The following is a 19,795-nucleotide window of genomic DNA, read 5'->3' as shown; positions in this document are numbered from 1 at the left end:
TATGTTAAATTGATGGTACTTAATTAGCAGCCAAAGCCACTAACTTGACAAAGAGGCAAGTTTCCTCTTATACATTCTACAGTACACTCACAGATACAGGATCCCAAGAACAGGAAGGGATCTAGTTATCATCCAGACTGACCCCACAACTCATAACAATTTAGTTCTTATGGCTAGTAGTCATTGATAGCTTTAACCTCAATGAATTTGTCTTTTTAACCACACAAGTTGGTGGCAATTTGGGGGGTAGCAAATTTCATGTTTCGACTATGTGCTGTGTGAAGTATTACTTCCTTTGGTCTGTCCTGAGTCTCCTACCATTCAGCTTCATTGGATTACTCTGTATTCTAGTATTATTTGGGGGGGTGGGGTGGAGCAGAGGACACCTTTATCATATTCAGCTTAACTCATATTTTTTCTAGACTAAAAAGCCCTAAGCATTGTAACTTTTCTTCAAAGGGGAGTTGCTCCAACCCATAGCTGTCACGTTTTCCCTTTTCTTGTGAGGAAGCCTATTCAGCATAAGGGAATTTCCCTTAAAAAAAGGGAGAACTTGACAGCTATGCTCCAACCCCATTTTTGGTTATCCTTTTCTATACCTTTCCCAGCTCTACAAACACAGTAATCCAAGTACAACTGCACCATAGATTTGTATTATCATAGGTACAATTTTATTTTCAGTTTCTTTCCCAATAATCCCCGACGCAGAATACGTATTTTCCCCAGCATCTTGGATCTCTGTGCCAGCTCTTAAACACAAACTACCATAATATAGTGCCTTTTCTACAGAACTCATGGTCAATAGGAGCTGGTAGACCTCAAATAATCTAGTTATAAGAAACGGTGACTAAGGATGAGGTCTACCGAGCAGGAAGACTCCAGTTGCCAAGCTAAGCAGAAATTATACATGGTATAATTTATATTGCCCAGCACCATAAGCAGAAAAGAATAGAACTGCCATCTAGATTTCTGCACTAATCCTTCCTCCATCCAAATGATGCAATCAGAAAACCCAACTTCTGTGGTGGGAATATATCCCGTCATTTGGGCAGATCTTCGTTTTCGAATTTGGAATGTTTTCTTTTGGTTTTGAAGTTTTGATTTTGCAGATGTTTTGGAATTATTTCCTGAGACTGGAAATAACAGAAGAGGAAGGAAGGAAGGAAGGAAGGAAGGAAGGAAGAAAGATCCACATATCACTGGCAGGCAGTAATGGCTCCTTCTGCATCAAGGTCTTGGATATGTTCATTCGGTGCACTTGAGATTTATAAGTCACACAGTGCTTGTATCTAGCCCTGCTCCTCCCACATGTCCACCCCAAACCCATGAAGAGCACTGGGTTCCATACTCCTGATAACACGGTCCATACATTAGAAGTGCAAAAAATTAAAATGTGGTTGTAAGAAATGCTGCTGCATGGTTTGTGCATTCTTTCCCCAGGGACTGCTTTCTGTACACTAGCAAGACTAAATGCTTTCCCTTTGCACAGGTAGATGGAGGGGATACCCAGCCAGATAGGCCGGGAAATAATAATAATAATAATAATAATAATAATAATAATAATAATAATATTTATTAGATACTTGCAAACTCCTTATCAAACTCGCCTGTGTGCCTGTAACCAGATTCACTGGACCATATTCTTTTGGACTGCCCCTTGCACAGCAGACTCTGCAAACAGATGCTGAGCAAGATATTGGACCTGCAACCCACGGCTCTGAGAGAAAGCCAAATGAGGTTCCTTCTAGTGGACAGGGACAAGCACGTTACTGCCTCAGTGGCTTCCTTTTTAATCTCCATCTTACCCGAAAGGGTTCTTAATGAATCATGCCTCTAGGGAATAGACAGGGTGAAGCAGAATAATCGAGTACCTTGTGATCCTCGACAGCCTCACTCCTGTCCCTTTTAAATTTATCCTAGTGTTTTGAAATGTTTTAACTCGTAATGCCAATAAAGGTATTTGTATTTGTATTTATTTGCTTTCTGTACATCTGGTTTGGTGGCTTAGCACATAATCAGGAGGATGAAAAAACATCTGTGGAGATGTACCTTAGATGCTTAGGATAGAGTTGCTGCCGCCATGTTTTTCATAGATGGGGACTCCATGCCTTTAACACCTACATAACAGGCAGAATTCAAGAGGTAGAACTTCCTCCAGCACACAAGTGCAGTGATGGTGGGAGTGGGAGAAACCTATGAATGTTTAAGTCAAAGAGTAGCCTTCCTGAACCAGGTGCTCGCCATATATTTAGGACCACCATTCCCATCATCATGGCTGCACTGGCTGGGGCTGATGGAAGCTGTAACCCAAAATACCTGGAGGACCCCAGGAAAGCTGCCACAGAGCTCCTGCCTAGATCTCCAACTTGGGTCTCCAGCTGTTGTTGGACTACAGCTCCCATCATTCCTGACCACTGGTCCTGCTAGCTAGGCATGATAGGAGTTGTAGTCCAACAACAGCTGGAGACCCAAGTTTGAGAAACACTGGTCTAGAAAAAGACAGCACTCTTGTCTTAGGGACAGATACCTGAGTTCATGGATAGGATCAATACATTAAGCAAAAGAAATCCCTTCCTTTGTCTACTGTTTGACATCAACCAATTCTAGACTTTGACTCTTTCTTACTGTTGGATAATATTTGTCCAAGAGAGAACACAGACTCTAGTGGAACATACCCTGTTTCTCCAAAAAATAAGACATAGCCATAAAATAAGCCATAGCAGGATTTTTAAGCATTCAAGGAATATAAGCCATACCCCGAAAATAAGACATAGTAATAGGTGCAGCAGCAATGCCAGCCACGGCAGGAGGAGGAAGGGGAAAAATAAGACATCCCCTGAAAATAAGCCATAGTGGGTTTTTTTTGAGGAAAAATAAATATAAGACGGTGTCTTATTTTCGGAGAAACACGGTAAGATGCTTGTTTGTATGCATTGAGGAACTCCAGCCTGTATTGGGTAGAAAACAAGATTGGGGGGGGGCACTTGAAGAAACACAGTCATGTGCCTTTCCTCTCTTGTACTAGGGGACTTAGAAGCAATGATTCCCACTAATCTCCAGGGATCATTGGGAACCGTCTAAGCTAAGGGTCTTTCTTTGTCTTCACCAGACCAGGAAAACCAAAGTCTCAGGGAGGTAATCAGATGTTTTTCTTGCCTCAAAGGAATAAATAAACAAGCCCCTCTTTGCCAAGATCTATTCACCAAGCTCGCTTTTCCGTGGCAGGGAAAATAGCCCTGTGAAATCTCTTCTTTCTCACAGAAGGGAGTAAACAAAACATTTCAACCTGGTCCCTTGACTTCAGGGCACAGAGTTGTGGAGCTTCTGATCAGTGTGGGAGAAAATGCACCCACCCTCCTTGTGGCTAACTAGGAGGCTGGCTGCTCCTTAATAAGCCCCAGCTGAAGACCCCACCCTCTAGGGCTTAGCTTAGCAAGTGAAGGCTTAGAACTGGGGCAGATTTCCTCCCTTCTGTATTTGGAAAAAGGATTTAATTGACTGGTTTCTTCTTCCTGTTCATCACAAGCCTGCCATGCACATTGTCTCTAGAGTGGAGCATTCAAATGTATACATACATTTAAAGAAGACTTTATATCAAGTGTCTGGACTTTTAAAGACACCTGAAGCCATCCCTAGAGCATCCCTATTCATATTGATCCTCACTGGGAGTTAATAAGGGGACAGGGTTTCTGTAGATGCATGGAAGAGAGAATTTCAGCAGGTCTTAGCGTGGCAAAACATACCACTTTACATACCCTCCTCCCCCTACGCAATAGGAAGGGACGAGGGGGAGCCAGGATCAGCCCGAAATCGGGCTGCTCCGACTCCCTCCTCCCCCTCCACGATCGGAAGGGACGAGGGGGAGCCAGGATCAGCCCGAAATCGGGCTGCTCCGACTCCCTCCTCCCCCTCCACGATCGGAAGGGACGAGGGGGAGCCAGGATCAGCCCGAAATCGGGCTGCTCCGACTCCCTCCTCCCCCTCCGCGATAGGAAGGGACGAGGGGGAGCCAGGATCAGCCCGAAATCGGGCTGCTCCGACTCCCTCCTCCCCCTCCACGATCGGAAGGGACGAGGGGGAGCCAGGATCAGCCCGAAATCGGGCTGCTCCGATCCCCTCCTCCCCCTCTGCAATCGCTGGGGCAGGTGGAGGGAAAGCCCCAGAGCCGCGCAAAGCGGTTGCCTGGCTTTCCCTCCGCCCGCCCCACAGCCAGCCGGCTAGAAGGGACGTCTCCCTTCTCCCTTGCTGGCTGTGGGGCGGAGGGAGGGAAAGCCAGCCAAACGCTTTGTGCGGCTCTGGTGCTTTCCCGCCGCCCGCCCCACAGCCAGCCAGGGAGAAGGGAGACGGCACCGGGCGGGCAGTGGGGCAGGCTGGCCAGTGGCCCTGCTTCTAGGGGGGGCAATTGCCCCCTCCTGCCCCCCTGCCTACGCCCATGCCTTCTATTTAAAAAGCTGTCCAATCCAAGTCTGTTTTAAAGACAGACAGCTGTAAGAAGGGAGGGCAGCAGGGAATGCCTTGAAGTGTCCAATCACCAGCACTTGGGCAGCAGAACAGGCACACAAGCCACTCGGTCACCGTCTTCCCCACTATGGTGGCATGTAAAAGGTAAAGGTAAAGGGACCCCTGACCATTAGGTCCAGTCGTGACTGACTCTGGGGTTGCGCGCTCATCTCGCATTATTGGCCGAGGGAGCCGGCGTACAGCTTCCAGGTCATGTGGCCAGCATGACAAAGCCACTTCTGGCAAACCAGAGCAGCACATGGAAATGCCGTTTACCTTCCCGCTGTAGCGGTTCCTATTTATCTACTTGCACTTTGAAGTGCTTTCGAACTGCTAGGTTGGCAGGAGCTGGGACCGAGCAACGGGAGCTCACCCCGTCACAGGGATTTGAACCGCCGACCTTCTGATCAGCAAGCCCTAGGCTCAGTGGTTTAACCACAGCGCCACCTGGGTCCCATGGTGGGATGTATTGTATTTAAATTACAGTCGCTGTTTCTAAATGAGCACTTGCAAATTTTATGCAAAGAAGCATCCTCTTCTTTTGGTGATGCAACTCCTCTTTTTGGGCAATGCATAAGTGGCCTCCTTAGCATCTGCTGACATGCCCTCTTCTAAGCAATTCTTAAAGTCAAGTCAAACCCCATCATTAGCCAGAAGAGGGTGACAGTCAGCAGATAGGGAAAGGGAATGGCGATGAGGTTGTGGAGAAGAAAGCTGTGTGTGCCATGGAGTTTGTCATTTCCCTCTAAGCTAGCCTGCTCCCCTCAGGAATAGAGGGGGATGCTGTCCTCTTCCCAATGTATAAGTAAGATTCAGTTGTCAGCCTGGTTGGTTTCTCCATACATGGAATGGGAGTGGCTCAGAGTAAGGTGCAGGAGATCCGACCTCTCTTCCCTAACTCCTAACTGGACATGGACATCCTGCATTTATGAGCTCCATAGCAAGAATGAGCTTGCTGAAGGCTAAAGGAGATGTGACAATTGTGCCATAGAAACTGAGGGCTCACCCAGATGTCCTTTTTTATTGTGCATTCATGGTGATTTCTGCTCCTGATGCTTTTGGGGTGCTCCCCACAATCCCACATTCAATACTATATGAGCCTGCAAAAGGTTTTTTTTTAAGGGTGGGGCAGCAGTCACACTGTTGAAATTCTGGAACTTGCACTAACATTCTTGCACCGATACTAAAGCAGAATAAATCCACCCCAATGCACTATTATCATGTCAAGAATACATTGCAGAATACACCTGCAGTAAAAACATCTGTCTGAAAGGGCCCTGAATGTGCATTTTTTTGGTTTTTGTTTTATAAATTGCAGCCAAGAGGAAGCCTGAACTGACAAGAATCCCCTCCCTGAAACTGCTATTTGCCTTGCAGGGAAATCCTCCATTGGTTCCAGTAAGTGCCCAGGCCTGGTTGCTCTTTGCATTCTAAAAAGTGCATCCCGATTGCATTTGTGCAACGAGATTGCCTTCCGCCAGACTGTTACTGTGTGGCTGCCTGCCAGTTCCCCTCATAAAACTGCACCACAGCCCAATGGAGAAGAGGGGTGTGTGAGCATTCCAGTATCCTAAGCTCAGCTCACGCATAGCTGAGCCTGGGAAAGCAACCTGGGAAACTTTTTTTGCATGTGCTTCCTGTATGAAGTGGTTGAGCTACATGGGTAGCGATGGCAGATCGTGGATAAGATTGTTAGAATCGGGAAGTTAGAGCTGCCTCAATACATCATATTCATGATGGGGGGGGGGAGAGAGAGAGCATCAATCACTTTTATGTTCTTATGTCTGGAGGGATCAGAGCAAAAGTTCCCAGGCTGCAGGATACAGCCTTCAAGCAGATTGGCATCCTGGCACACCTTTATTTTAAAATAACTACCAACAATGTGGACAATGTGAGGCTAGGCATCCATACATGTACAATGGCTAAATGCCATTTAAATGCCATACACATAACGTGTATAACTATAGCTCTCCTAGTCTGCACATTTTCTTCACAGCTGTATGCTGATGCAGCACTACACACACACACACACACACACACACACACACCCTTTGCACAGCGGGAGAAGGACGATCCAGGTGCTGGCACCTTCATCCATAACTGAGTATCCATTATTCCAGAGTTATACAAACATAGCCGTCTGTGGGCAGACGTGATTCCAGGCATGGCTCTTGCGGGAGCCCAGCGGAAATGCTCCTGGTTTCCTCAGCTGCTTGTAGCAATTTGCATTGGCAGAGGCCTCAGCAACACCCCCGCAGGGCCTTGCCAGCATCCTGAATCCCTTGTGTATGTCAACTTTTGTCTCTCTCGATGAGAAAGGGCTGAAATCCTCAAAACTGAAGGACTCAATTAATTGAGAATGAGCAAATGAGTCCGGTCTTGATTTATAATCAATGCTTTCTTTTCCTTAACTTACTGGTGCTGTTTTGTTCTAACTGGGCATCTCAGCTGTGCCCATGTAGGGTGGCCAGGTTCAAAGGGGCTCCAGGGCTCCTGTGTCATTAGACGTTGTGCAGAAGTGGGGGTTTTCAGCAGGCGTAGATTGCGTGACTAGCTAAACCTGTGGAAACTCTCTCCCCTGAACAGCTATTAAAAGTGCCGGATTACTGTCATCGTTCTCATCTGGCCTTACCCCATGCCGCACCAACCTAATAGCTCAAGATGTCTTAGGGATGCAGGGAAAAAAAATCCATTCAGTTTGCATTTGAAGGCAAATCTACTTCATTGTCCGTCCTGAAGCAAAGTGAGACCCGACCCTCTTTCAAAATTTCAACTGCTCTGACTTTTGCAAAACTGCTCTCCAATGTGTACAAAAACATATATACTAGTTTAAGTTTGCATATCTTAGTGAAAATATCCTATTAGTGAGAATGCATTATATTAGGCCAGTGATCAGCAACCTGCTGAGCATGGCTGCCATGGGGCCTGCATAGAATTTCATTGGTGTTCCAAGGTAGGTTTTCCATACTCTGAGCTTTCATTAAAAGAAAGAAGGAAAAGAATTAGGTCTCTAGCCCTCCTAGAAAGAAAGTTATGGGGCAAAATACACAGGCACCTTCTAAGTGATTTCTATGAAATGAGAGTGAGTGTGGTGTGACCATTATATTTGTGTGGGAGAGAGGGAGAGAGGGTTGGGGGAGAGAGATCACTACTGTGTGATCTCCACAATCAGGACATAGCTGACTTCCTATGGTAAGTGTATGTTGGTCATGGATACCAGCATGAAATGTCTTCCATAGGTAGCAAAAAACAAGGTCACAGTACCCCATACTGCCGAGTACCATCACAGAAAAGCACTTATATTTTAGGTGTAACTGCTTGCAAAAAATATATTTGCCTGGCAAAATTGCATACAAAAATGTGTATATGAGTGAGGAGAAATTTGCACTAAAATGCTGACAGTTTCATGAGGACTTTGAGAAAAAGAATTCATAGACAAAAGAAATTTGTAGAACTGAAGTTAAGGTTGGAAAAATGAGAAACGAAAATTGACAGATTTACCCACTCCTACTACAGATATACACAGGGCCGTCTTAAGCATATCTGGCGCCCTGGCGCCGTGGTGCGAAGATCCCTCCGGCGCCCCCCCATTTCCCAACGTGGCTGTCTGGCGGGCGCTGCAGCGCGGCGCCCCCCAGCAGCCCGGCGCCCTGCGCCACCCAGCCTTGTCATAGGGGAGGCCCTGGATTTACAACTTAAATCCCTTTCCTTCCACAAGGCATCTACTGCTACTGGACTCTCACTTCTAAACTCTCTCAATACTTCTTGCTTGTGCCTTGCCAATTTCCCATTCTACCCCCCCCTCCCAACCTCTTGCAGTGTTATTTTGGGTTGGTTGTTTGCTACACCTGTACTCTTCCTGCAAAGAGCAAATAATACTTTAAATATCGTTCTCAGGTGGCCTCCAGGCGCTGCTCAAGACCACATCCACATCCACTCTGCTGATGAACTACATTGAGGATTGATGACTTTATAGCCTGCTCTGCTTGTGCACTTTTAACAGTAGCCTGACAAGCAGGAGGATTTTCCCCACCACCATCTTCCTATTTCAGGTATGGAGAACCTTTGACCTTCCAGATGTTGCTGAACTACAACTCCCATCAGCCACAGCAGATATGGCCGATGGCCAGGGATCATGGGAGTTGTAGTTCAGCAACATCAGGACGGCTGAAGGTTCTCCACACCTGTCCTATTGGGAAAAGCTTCCAATTATATATTTGTTTGTGTGTGTGTGTGTGTTAGGCTGCTGTTAAAGTCTCAGGAGCAGAAACAGTACAAACAGTTAGCAAATCTAACTTTATGATATGCATTCATATTTTTCTGAACTCTTTCCCTGGAAAACTCCCCCCTCCCCAATTCTAAAAGGGCAATGGCAGAGAAAATGATAAACAATGATGAAAGCAAATAACTGTAGCAAAGGCAAGGAAACAAGCTGAAAACTAGGGCTTAGAAAATTAACAGTTGACTATGCTTATATGGAGAGTGCAAGCAACAAAAGCCCACAGGGCATCATTAATCCATGTAAAACTAAACTTCTTTGTAGCATTTTATTAGTACTGTCTGACCTTCCTTGTTACCCTTTGGGGGGGGGGGGAAGACCTCCAAACAATATACAGTTGCCAGTTTTTCAACTAGCCTTTGCAGGAGTGCTTTTTAATAGAAGTGTGATGCACAGACATTAGCAGGTGACAATGTCTGTCTCCATGCTGTGAAAATCATCTTCCGTGGCTGATTTCTGCAGAGCAAGCTGCTATTTATTTATTTTATCTAATTCACAACATTTGCATAGCACTTTATTGTAAGAAAACCTCTAGGCGGTTTACAGAAATTTTAATCAAACTATTTAATATATAAATAAAAGGCAGTTGAAAACAGGTATTTCCAACAGTCAAAAGATAATTAAAATCGACAGGAAGCAAAGCAGTCGGCATTCTGCATGCTTCGTGTCTGGATAGGTGCACCTAAGCAAAAATATTTTAAGCAGGTGCATAAAAGTGTGCAATGAAGGCACCTGCCTGATGTCAACAGGCAGGGAGTTCCAAAGTGTAGGTGTACTACAGTAAAAGATCAGTTTCATACAAGTGCAGAATGACTATCTGCAGCACCTGTAACAAGGCCAGTTCTGTAGACTAAAGCAGCTGATTGGGCATCTATGGGGCAGGGCAACACCACAAGTAAATTGGTCCCAGGTTTACTTATTTAAAGCACAATAATAGTCCAGGCTGTCCCTTGCATCTTGATCAGTTGGCAACCTCAAAATATAGAAAATGAGCCTTTGTTGGCATGGGACATCCACATCCATCTTTTTCTGACTCACTCTCATCCGGAAGACGATGAGACCATTTAGAAGGGAAAAGTTGCTCATTGAACTTTGACTTTGATGCAGCGATGACCAATGAGACTCCGTTCCTCCCAGGCTCCCCATAAAACTGCAAATGTCGGTGCTCTTTGGTTCATTCTCCTCCTCTCTCGACTTCATGAACTGAGGAGACATTTCATTCTCCTACAGCACCTAGTTGTGAGGAAGCTGAGCGTTGCCCTGCACGTAGTGACAATAACAAGCACACCCAGTTTCCTTGAAGTGTATTTTCCTGGCAGAAAAGCTTTGGGGCAGGTGGGTTTCACAACTTCTTGTTCGTGGCGTGCTCTCAGGGCAGAGTCCAGATGATAATACTAGCTCTGTGGCAGGACAAACAAGGGTGCCTTGGACCCAGGAGGGTGCTTCTTCCAGAGACTGCATAAGTGCAGCCAATGCCTTTGGTCCGTCTGTCTAGCTCACTGTCTAGCTGTGAGTTTGCATCCTGACCACGGTCCCTTCCAGACTGTGGCTATTTCCAGGCGGGAATCCATCACATACCAGCAAATTCAGGTTGTGAAATGAAAGTTGATCAGAAGATCTTGTACAAGCAACCCGCTTCCCCAAAAGATCGGGCTCAACCCCCCCCCCGACCAATAAGGAAAGCCATGGGAAAATGCAACAGAAAGTGTGAGAGGTAACCTTTGCTTTGCCGCAGCGTCATCTAACTTCCTCACACACAAATCGGAATGAATGGTAATGAAATAGCCAACATCATCTAATCTCCCTGCAAACATGTCAGGGTGAATGTGCAATATGCAGGTTGTTGGGAAGCTTTATGTATAAAATGCATTCCAGGTGGCTCTCAGCAGATCTTAAACTGGCTCCACTGCCTTTGTCTGCACAGCCAACCAGCACAACTGGGGGAAGCTGCGTGGGCTTCATGGTGTGAAGTATTTAAAGTATTCCTGTTAAACTGCAGATCTTTCATAGTTTGCAACAGTTTGTGCAACAATGAAAGGAATGGAAATATTTCCTACAAGCCCAAAACAACAGGGAAGCCATCCAAATATAACAGGGCAGATCAGTGGTTAATTCCCAAAGGCCGCTGGAAACAACCCAAGGGCTTATTGGTCAGCAGAAAGCAGAGAGGAGAGATTGTTAGAATTTCCCTAGAAAGGGAGTCCCTTTAATATGAGGGCAACAATAGAAATAGGTACGGATGGAGACTAATAGCATAAGTGGAGAGAGAAATGATTTTCTTCCCCTCTCTAGAATTCATGGACATCCAATGAAGCTGACTGTTGGAAGATTCAGGACAGATAAAAGGAAGTACTTCTTCACACAGCATATAGTTGAACTATGGAACTCACTCCCACAAGATGTAGTAATGGCCACCAACTTGGATACATTTAAAAGAGGATTAGACAAATTCATAGAGGATAAGGCTATCAATCACTATTTGTCACTAGCAGTGACTCCCCTGAAGACCTCCATGATTGGACAGGGATATAACTGTTATAACTGTTAATTTTATTGTTTAATTCTCTTTGTAAGCCATTTTGAGATTTTCTTTTAACAATTACGCAATGCATAAATTTTATTATATAAATCTTATTAGGGCACCAGGCAGGATCTATGTTCCCTTGTAATCTTCATGCTGTCTCCAAAGAGAACAGCTGTAACACATACTGCAAAAAAAAAAAAAGATAATAGACAAGTTCTCACTTTATCATAATGAACGTTTTCAGCATTAGAGATAATAGGTGGCTCCTGGTGGCAACAACACAGGTGCGTAGCAAGGGAGGGGCGAAGGGGGCGGGCAGCTCCTAGCTTCACTCTGGAGGGGCAGCGTGGGGGCAGCGCCCCCAGCCCCTGGCCCACCCCTCGCTGCCCGGCAACCCACTCCGTAGCGTGCTCTGCTTCAGAGCGCACCAGCCGAGCCGAGCAGCAGCACCAACCCGGATGGACTGTGCATGTGCGGACATGCGCAGTCCATCCTGGTGCGTGTCATGCATCGTGATGTCACAATGCATGCATCAGGATGCATGCACGCTGTGGAGCGATGCCCCGGCCCCAGGCAGCCAAGCGGCACCGTTCACCACTGCCCTTACATTGCAGGCTCTTTGGGGCAGAGTCTCACTCAAACACTTGGTGCAGTACCTAACTGGCCGTGATTTCAACCGGAGTTGAAGTACAAAAGAACCTTGAGGTGATAAAAGTCAGCACTACGAAAGAGAGAAAGAGAGAGAGAGAGAGAGAGAGAGAGAGAGAGAGAGTCCTTCCTGCTGCAGTTGAGAATGGAGTTGGCAGCAGATAAAAGAAGCAAGGTGGGGGAAACCCCAGCTCACAAACAAACCAGACAAATAGCACTATCCATTGCATCAACCCAATAAAAGTTGCCATTCCCGTTGACAGTTATGTCATCGCTCTCATGAGCACTTGGAGTGGAAAGGTCATGGAACACACATCGGGAAGTGCCAGCCACACAGAAGTTCCCTAAGCACAGTGAGTAACCATGGTCCATAGTTCATATTTATTTATTTATTTATTTATTTATTTATTTATTTAAACAAACAAACAAACAAACAAACAGCAAAGTGGATTGTAGAAAGAATAAAACAATGAAATTATCAGTAAATTGCTGTGGGAAAAAAAACTATTCAAACCAAAAAATAACTGAAATCAACAGTAACTTGACATATCAGCACCACCTTTGCACCATGCAGATTCTCCCCTCCCCCAACTGATCCATCATCATTGGATAAGGATATGCCACCTGGAATGTTTTCTGGAATAAAAGGCTACGTGGAAGGAGCACACCTGATAATTACTCTTGCATATCTGACAAAAACAAACAGAGATTATAAGCGTGAAGTTCAGTGCAAAGTCAATGTGCAGTAGGAGCAGGGCATTTGCAGGCAACTGGGTGTCCCCTTCTAAAATACGTGACTTTGGTGCAGAGCATCCAGGTGCAAAATGTCTGTTGTGAACAGAGATGGAACAAAACGACCCAAATGTAAAGCTGGTGTGGATTAAAAAGGGCTTCAGGTGCCGCAAATATGAAGAAAGTGCCAGGAGAGCTTCTTGTGAGGAGGTGGGGTATCTCCCTGGTAGCAACACACCTCCCTTCTCTTGGTGGGGCCTCCAAAACAAAGCTGAAGGTTGGGGTAGGCATATGTGCTAGGAGGCAATCTCTGAGGTTAACTAGCCCCAACCCGTCTGGGGTTTTATAGATTAAAACCAGCACTTCAAACTGGGCCAAGAAATGAACAGGCTCCTGTCCTTTTTTTCCTATCCATCCTCCTCCTATACAGCCAGAGGGTGGTGGTTAGTGTTTTCTTACTCAGAGTAGACCCATCCAGGACACGACTACCTTAGTTCATTAACTTCAATTTCATCAGGTCTGCTCTGAGCTGAATACACATAGCTGTCAAGTTCTCCCTTTTTTAAAGGGAAATTCCCTTATGCTGAATAGGCTTCCTCGCAAGAAAAGGGAAAACTTGACAGCTATGTGAATACAACCCAGCTCCTCCAGATCAGCATGGAACTGGAATCAGCAGTATTATGAGGATTCATATAATTCTCCTCTCCTGGGTAGGCAGGCCGCAATCCACCAGAGCAGTTTTCCCTGTCCTTTTAATTCAGGGGATCTACAAACAGACCTCTTTCTTTGCCCCAGCTCCTCTTACAAGCCATTCTCTAGGCTTCCTCCCAAGGGTAGTCCACAATGGTGACTATCCGGCAAACAGTTTGGAATCGTGACGTTGGAACAAGTTAGGACGCTTGAGATTGGGGACGGCTCTGATTTCCTACTGAAAATGATACTTGCCAATCTAGGGCATGTGGCATCATTGGCACAGAAGTGCCAGGAGGAGAGAAAGGGAGCGAGAGAGGCTCATGTGCTCGGAGGCACGCACACTCAGTATCTGAGCACAAAGGCATCAAGGCCAGGTGCAGCCCTAATGGAGGGAGCGGGCAAGGGATAAGCACATGCCATCATCTGTTTCACTCCCTGGCAGCTGATTTGGCCGGTGGACAGGGGCCTCAGCTGACTTGCCTTTGGCTTGCCAGCAAAGCCATTTTGAGACAGAGGTGCGTGTCGCTTAGCACCGGCTCACACCACTGACTGCACGTATGCGCCCCAGGCCTTGCCGGTGCTTTGCTTTGTGGCGTTTCCCGTTCTTATCTAACAGGCAGCTGTCTGTGCCTTCCATTTTCCTCCCTTCTCTTCCTCTCCCCCACTTTGCTCACCCCAGACTTCTCAATGTTGCAAAAAGGGAGACATTAAGTAAAGGCAAGGAAGGGAGGCAGCTGCCTGCCAGGAGAGAGATGTTCTGGCCGTCACGACTCCAGAACCTTTGCCAAGTTTCTATACAGTGGTACCTCTAGTTACAAACTTAATTTGTTTCGGAGGTCCATTCTTAACCTGAAACTGTTCTTAACTAGAGGCGTGCTTTTGCTAATGGGGCCTCTTGTTGCCGCTGTGCCACCGGCACATGATTTCTGTTCTCATCCTGGGGCAAAGTTCTCAACTCGAGGTAACTCTTCCAGGTTAGCGGAGTTTGTAACCTGAAGCGTTGGTAACCTGAAGAAGAAGAGTCAGTGAGAGCCAGTGTGGTGTAGTGGTTAGAGTGGTGGACTCGTGATCTGGGGAACCGGGTTCGCCTCTCCGCTCCTCCACATGCAGCTGCTGGGTGACCTTGGGCTAGTCACACTTCTCTGAAGTCTCTCAGCCTCACTCACCTCACAGAGTGTTTGTTGTGGGGGAGGAAGGGAAAGGAGAATGTTAGCCGCTTTGAGACTCCTTCGGGTAGTGATAAAGCGGGATATCAAATCCAAACTCTTAGTAACCTGAGGCGTTTGTAACTTGAGGTACCACTGTACTCTCCGGCTGCCTTTGTCTGGCCTTGCTGCAGAGAGGAGAATGAGAGTGGCTTTTCCCACCCTGGCTGAAAAGACCTTTTGCTGGGGAACTGCAGTGCTGCCAAAAACTCACAAATTGACGTGGAAATGTGAAGAACTGATCTGAAAGTTGGAAAAATGTGAAAAGGAGGGAAGCTGAAATTGGCAGATTCACCCATCCCTAAAATCCTATGCACTTGCCTGGGAAGTAAGTTCCATTTAACCTATGAGCTCAATCCTATATTATTATTGTTTTTTTTATTATTATTTATTGAATTTATATACCACCCTATATCTGGAGGTCTCAGGGCAGTTCACAGAAAAGATCAACATAAAAACCACAATATATATATAAACAAAATAAAAACAGCAATGCAATACCCCCCCCCCTCAAAAGAGCCACTTTTTCAAAGGGCAATCACATCAACCAAAGGCCTGGTTAAAAAGAAACATTTTTGCCTGGCGCCTAAAGGTGTATAATGAAGGCACCAGGTGAACTTCCCTGGGGATAGCATTCCACAGACGGGGTGCCACTGCAGAGAAGTTCTCATGTTGCCACCCCCCAGACCTCTCGAGGAGGCACATGAAGACCTGCCAAGTGCCCCTAGAAAAAATGGGACAGCCCCTTTTTGTTTGCAAGATTGCAGTGGACATTTTGGGTGCTGTGATCTCTCGTGTTGGGCTCTTGCTCTGAAAAAAGCACCTTTTCAACCTTAGAGTAAGGCACGAGTCACGTGACTAGCCCGGGAGTGCGTCCTGGAAGATGCATGTCCCGGTTATGGGTCTGAAAAAGTTAGATGGGTATGTACATTGTCTCCTCAATAGAAAGTCCCGCAATTTCAATGCAGCTTACTCTCAGAAAGGTATGTTTAGGTTTACAGCAGGCACGCCCAAACTTTGGCCCTCCAGGTGTTTTGGACTACAATTCCCATCATCCCTGACCACTGGTCCTGTCAGCTAGGGATCATGGGAGTTGTAGGCCAAAACATCTGGAGGGCCGCAGTTTGGGGATGCCTGGTTTACAGTCTTCACCTCTCTCACATCTCCAAAGTCACACTTTGAAACAGCCAATCTTCTTTCGGAGTTGCTTCCTCCCCGCCCTTGCTTCTTAACCAAATGCCAAAGGAGTTACTTAACCGGTAAAATCTGTGATGCAGACGTTATTTGCCATATAAGTTCTTAGTGGCTCCTGGGTATGAATATGCAAAAACAAATACTGCAGAAGGAGAAGGTAACAGGCCAGTCAGAAACAGAAAAAGAGGCAGGCCAATGCCAGCTCACCTCCACAGACACTTGCTGCAACACCTGCCCCCAAAGAGCCTCCAGCCTCCAATGCCAACAGGAGCAAATCCTTGATAAACAGTTTAAAAATAAACCCTAACGGGAAGACGTCACCCCCTCTCTCCTTGGCGATCCTATTTTTGTTGCCAGGCTCTGTGTTTGTATTCTAGGGCCTCTGCCAGCTTTCCAGACAGCCCTATCACTCATGTGATTCTCCCTACCATTTTGGAATAGACTGGGGAGAGGGAGAAGCAGGTCCCCGGGGGGAGGAACAGGAAGATACCAGTTTATTTTTTGCTGCTGCTGGGCAAAGCAAGATTGTGGAATGTGCGGGAGTAGGTCCGGGGAGAACGCCAAGCTGTGGCACTGCAGGTGGATGGACACAGGAGGGTTTTAGCTATTCCTACTCCCGACCAAAGTGAAGGGCCAGTGAAATGCATGGGAAGGGAAAAAGCTGACCCTTTGGGTTGCAAGGAAGGGGCCATTAGGCTGCGGTCTAGACAATACAGTGTGAAATAGGGTAAATCTTTTTACCAGTGAGTCAGCCGCACAAGTCAATTTGCTACATTTTGGGCACATGTTTATTTTATGTATGCATGCACGTGGTCTATAAACAATGGACAAGGACCTGTTTGCAAGCGGTTCACTAACCTTGAAATAATAGGGTCTAATGGCTTGAGTGGGTTGTTGTTTTTAAGAGCAAGGGGGAAACAATATTCTATCAGGGGAAAGTGATTTGGAGTCATATTGCCTCCCTGCCTACCCCCCCCCCCCCGTAGAAAGTCCTGTTCTGAGGTGAAAAAATGTGTTTAAAAAAACCACTGCTAAGCAAACATTTGGGAAGATAAACAAATTAGCTCAGCCATGGTGAAGAACCATTTTGAAGATGCTTGGGAAATACTCCAAGGAGTAGGCATGTTTGAAGCATAGAGGGAAAGTTGAAGAGGTTTGTGTTCCTTCCAGAGCCTGACAGCTCACCTTGCAACAGAAAAAAGAGCACCTGTTCTGGTTTGAAGAGACGTCACTCTCTGTTGACCTGTTGCCTAGGGCCTGATGTGGTAGTAGAGATGGACTAATCTGTCCATTTTGGTTTCTCTCATTTTTCAAGTCTTCAGTTCTACATGTTTCCATATCTGATTTTTTTAAAAACAAAAGCAAAACAAATCCTCATGAAAATTCATCAGGATCTTAGTGCAAATGTCTCCGAATATACATACTTTTGCCTAATAAACATTTTCCCCAAAGCAATTTTCCCATATACAGTATAATACATTTTACTGTTATTTTCACTAATATATGCATTCGTATGCACTATTATATGCATTTTGACTGGAGAACTGTATTGCAAAATTTAAAGGGTGGCTCTGTTTCGGATCACACATTGTTTCAGACACTGTGAATATGGAAGGCTTCCCTTTAAATGCAGCTGGGCAGAATTTCTCCCCAATCCACATATCTCAGCAAGAGTATTCTGAACTTGGTCTGGTAGCAAATTGGCAGACAGTTCAGCTCCTTGAGCACAGGTGGAACATGCTCATGGTATGTTGCCTCAGCCAGCAAACCAGCCACTGAATTCGAGCAAGGGATGTGAGGGGGTTGTGGTGGCACAGCTCCATGGGTTTTTATATTAAACTAATAATAATAATAATAATAATAATAATAATAATAATAATAATAATTTATTATTTATACCCCGCCCATCTGGCCGGGTTCCCCCAGCCACTCTGGGCAGCTTCCAAAAAAAACAGAAATTCTAAAATACAGAAATCCATCAAACATTAAAAGCTTCCCTAAACAGGGCTGCCTTGAGATGCCTTCTAAAGGTCTGGTAATTGTTATTCTCTTTGACCTCTGGTGGGAGGGCATTCCACAGGGTGGGTGCCACTACCGAGAAGGCCCTCTGCCTGGTTCCCTGTAACTTGGCTTCTCGTAGCGAGGGAACCGCCAGAAGACCCTCGGCGCTGGACCTCAGTGTCTGGGCAGAACGATGGGGGTGGAGACGCTCCTTCAGGTATACTGGACCGAGGCCGTTTAAGGCTTTAAAGGTCAACACCAACACTTTGAATTGTGCTCGGAAACGTACTGGGAGCCAATGTAGGTCTTTCAGGACCGGTGTTACCCCATTCAGGACCAGGGAGTCCTCCACACCTGCCTGCCTCCTGTCCCCTACAAACAGTACTTCTGTCTTGTCAGGATTCAATCTCAATCTGTTAGCCGCCATCCATCCTTCAACCGCCTAAGAATATAAGAAGAGCCAGCTCTTCTTATACATATTTAAAAAGTATGTAAAAAAATGGGGGTTGTCTTATACATGGGTAGCGCAGTGTGGGGACGGGCGATTGGTTGTTGCCGCGAGCGGGAGATTGTCATCAGTGATTGGGCATTTCATTGGTGGCTGCGGCAAGGGCTGTTGTCAATTGGCTGCTGCTGTGGCAATTGGGTGAGCGATTGGCGGGTGCTGGTGGTGACTGGGCATACAATTGGTGGTTTCGGCGCCACGTGAGATTGCCTGCATTTGTCAGGCGGGTGAGTGATTTCCGTCAATTCCCCCCTAAAGCTGAACAACTCTTGGCAATCCCCCCCCCAATTTTCTTAATTTGGAGTCCCCAAAAATAGGGGGCATCTTATACACAGGGGCGTGTTATACACAGAAAAATATGGTAACTTCTATCATGTCACCCCTTACTCTCTAAACTAAAAAGTCCAAGATGTTGTAACCTTTCCTCATAGGAGAGTCATTCCACCCCTTGTTCATGTTGGGTGCTCTTTTCTGAACCCTTTCCAACGCTACTATATACTTTTTGAGCTGAGGTAGCCAGAACTGCTCACAATATCCCAAATGTGGTTGCACTGTAGATTTGTATAATGGCATTATGAAATCAGCAGCTGTTTCTTCAATTCCTGTCCTAATGATCCATAGCATGGATTTTTTCCCATTTCACAGCTGCTGCACACTGGGCCAACCTCTTAATCAAGCTATCCACTACAACCCCAAGATCTTAATCCTGGTCGGTCACTGTCAGTTCAGATCCCATGAGTGTATATGTGAAATTAAGACACACACACTTTACACTTTACATTGAATTGTCTTTGCCATTTTACTGACCACTTAATAGGTTTGGAGAGGGCCTTTTGGGGCTCTTCACAATCTCTTTTCATTTTTATGACCCAGAACAATTGAATATCACCAGAAAACTTGGCCACCTCACTACTCATCCCTAACATCAGATAAGCTATGAATTAAAGTATTCTTTAACAATACTTTCTGTCAGCTTTCCTGGGATGGGCAATAGTACTTCCCAGAATCCCTCAGGAATGGAGACTGATCTGAGGGATGAGTTACATATTGTTGCTAGAAGACCAACGATTTCACATTTCAGTTCTTTCACAACTCTTAAGTGGATGCCATTCAGATCTGGTGATTTGTCACTTTTTATTTTGTCTCTTGGCTGTAGACCTTTGTCTCTTGCCAGCACTATCTGCTTCAGTTCCCCAGACTCCCTTCCTGCGAAAGTCATTTCAGGCAGTGGCAAAGACAGATGCAGAGAATTCATTCAACTTTTATTTGCAATCTCCTTATCCTCATTTGGCAGATTTAAAGTTAAGACAGTAGTGCCTAATGCAGGTGTAGTCAACATGGCACACCTCAGTTTTTCTTGGACTTTAACTCCCCTCATCTCAGATCGCTGCTATGCTGACTGAGAACTGTTGTCCAACAACATCTGGAGAACAACATTTTGGTTATCCCTTGTCTAGTGGCTTGCTATGCTAGTTACCAATTAAGCTTTTCCCGTTCTTTGAAGAGCAATGGTG

General features: G+C 45.9%; 1 long non-coding RNA gene across 1 annotated transcript in view; it reads left to right on the top strand.

The window, feature by feature from the left end:
- The window catches only part of LOC148686327 (uncharacterized), a 72,738-nt gene that overhangs the window by 20,830 nt on the left and 32,113 nt on the right, over positions 1-19,795 (top strand). Inside the window, exon 2 of the long non-coding RNA XR_015949347.1 lies at positions 12,215-12,304. This is a non-coding gene — a long non-coding RNA (uncharacterized LOC148686327). The remainder of the gene's footprint in view (positions 1-12,214; positions 12,305-19,795) is intronic.

The sequence above is a fragment of the Zootoca vivipara genome, chromosome 3 (assembly GCF_965207765.1).
Source record: "Zootoca vivipara chromosome 3, rZooViv2.hap1.1, whole genome shotgun sequence".
NCBI lineage: Eukaryota > Metazoa > Chordata > Lepidosauria > Squamata > Lacertidae > Zootoca > Zootoca vivipara.
Note: the sequence above shows the minus strand (reverse complement) of the source record. Positions and strands in the feature narration are given on the sequence as shown.